Here is a 2,500-nt window from a genome sequence, read left to right as displayed (position 1 = left end):
GGTTAGGGTTAGGGTTAGGGTTAGGGTTAGAGAAAAAAGTTGTAGGCTTAGGCTTAGAGAAACAAGTTGTAGGGTTAGGGTTAGGGTTAGGGTTAGGGTTAGAGAAAAAAGTTGTAGGGTTAGGGTTAGGGTTAGGGTTAGGGTTAGGGTTAGAGAAAAAAGTTGTAGGCTTAGCCTTAGGTTTAGGCTTAGGCTTAGAGAAACAAGTTGTAGGGTTAGGGTTAGGGTTAGGGTTAGGGGGAAAAGTTGTAGGGTTAGGGTTAGGTTCAGGTTCAGGCTCAGGGTTATCATTCTGGAAATGATATTAGCAGAAGCAATGGAGGAAAGCGAGGAGAGGGAGGGAGGGAGGGAGGGATAGATATTAAACGGGATGGACGAAACGTATAGAGCGCACACAAGACACGCGATGAGAAACCACCCGCCCAGAGAAATTCATGTCCGATTTACCGAGAAGACAGGGAGGGCAGAGAGATCGCCATGGATGAGAAACACGACGAGAAAGCACAAAATATCGGCGAGCCGAAATATCGGCGAGCTGGCGAGAGCAAAGATATCGAGTAGATTCAAGAGAGAAAGCGGAATTATTTTATAAACAACGTAGAGATGACCAAGAACAGGAAAGATGGGGAGATGAAAGTGGGGACGGACGACGGGAGGAGAAGAAAGAACAGCCAAAAGAGAGCCAAGAAAGCCAACAAAACGAGAAAGCGTCGAGAGAAGGAGCAGGAGCAGAAGACGTTAAAGAAAGAACCAAGGGACCTAAGAACGACTTGCTCGACAAAGCAAATAGATCAGTAAGAAATGGAAGAAGAAATAAAAATAATTTCCTGGACTAGAAATGGACTGGATTCGGCCATTCGGCAAGAGGAAGGAAAATATGGAATAAATGAGGGAAGTTAAGATCAGAAATGATAGGCCTACGAGAGGTTCCTCTGGGAAAGCTACACCCAAAACTTTTGAGGAAGGAAGATGGCAGAAATTGGAACAAACTTTTCACTTGAAGGGAAGCTTTTCACGTCAAACCAGCTATTTAAATCAACCCCTCGCAGCCATCCTGGCAGAGAAGCAGAAAACCGAAACACTCCAGTCCGGCCGAGGCCCGGGTAAACCGGTCCCGCCCGAGCGAGCGTCCCGGTAGACCGGGACGGCTGCCGGGCGCGGGCACCCCCGGGGCCCGGCGCTGGCACCGAGGCGAAGGGGGAGGTCCCCGACCGAGGCCCGCGGCGCCGGAGCCGGGATCCCGTACCTCCATCGCGGCGGGGGAAACGGAAAGACTGACCCGGCCGAGGCCCCGGTAGACCGGGACGGCTGCCGGGCGCGGGCACCCCCGGGGCCCGGCGCTGGCAACGAGGCGAAGGGGGAGGTCCCCGACCGAGGCCCGCGGCGCCGGAGCCGGGATCCCGTACCTCCATCGCGGCGGGGGAAACGGAAAGACTGACCCGGCCGAGGCCCCGGTAGACCGGGACGGCTGCCGGGCGCGGGCACCCCCGGGGCCCGGCGCTGGCAACGAGGCGAAGGGGGAGGTCCCCGACCGAGGCCCGCGGCGCCGGAGCCGGGATCCCGTACCTCCATCGCGGCGGGGGAAACGGAAAGACTGACCCGGCCGAGGCCCCGGTAGACCGGGACGGCTGCCGGGCGCGGGCACCCCCGGGGCCCGGCGCTGGCAACGAGGCGAAGGGGGAGGTCCCCGACCGAGGCCCGCGGCGCCGGAGCCGGGATCCCGTACCTCCATCGCGGCGGGGGAAACGGAAAGTGATGCGGCCGGGGCCCCGGTAGACCCGGCCGTCTCCCCGGCGCGGGCACCCCCGGGACCCGGCGCGGGCACCGAGGCGACGGCGGGGGTCCCCGACCGAGGCTCGCGGCGCCGGAGCCGGGATCCCGTACCTCCATCGCGGCGGGGGAAACGGAAAGTGATCCGGCCGGGGCCCCGGTAGACCCGGCCGTCTCCCCGGCGCGGGCACCCCCGGGGCCCGGCGCTGGCACCGAGGCGAAGGGGGAGGTCCCCGACCGAGGCTCGCGGCGCCGGAGCCGGGATCCCGTACCTCCATCGCGGCGGGGGAAACGGAAAGACTGATCCGGCCGAGGCCCCGGTAGACCCGGCCGTCTCCCCGGCGCGGGCACCCCCGGGGCCCGGCGCGGGCACCGAGGCGAAGGGGGAGGTCCCCGACCGAGGCCCGCGGCGCCGGAGCCGGGATCCCGTACCTCCATCGCGGCGGGGGAAACGGAAAGACTGATCCGGCCGAGGCCCCGGTAGACCGGGACGGATGCCGGGCGCGGGCACCCCCGGGGCCCGGCGCTGTCACCGAGGCGACGGCGGGGGTCCCCGACCGAGGCCCGCGGCGCCGGAGCCGGGATCCCCTAGTTCCATCGCGGCGGGGGAAACGGAAAGAGTGATCCGGCCGGGGCCCCGGTAAGCCGGACCCGCCCAAGGCCGTCCCGGTAGACCCGGCCGTCTGCCCGGCGCGGGCACCCCCGGGGCCCGGCGCGGGCACCGACGCGA

The sequence above is a fragment of the Pantherophis guttatus genome, unplaced genomic scaffold (genome assembly GCF_059756535.1).
Source record: "Pantherophis guttatus breed Tessera unplaced genomic scaffold, ASM5975653v1 scaffold_19, whole genome shotgun sequence".
In the NCBI taxonomy this organism is placed as follows: Eukaryota; Metazoa; Chordata; class Lepidosauria; order Squamata; family Colubridae; genus Pantherophis; species Pantherophis guttatus.
This window is presented reverse-complemented; position numbering follows the sequence as displayed.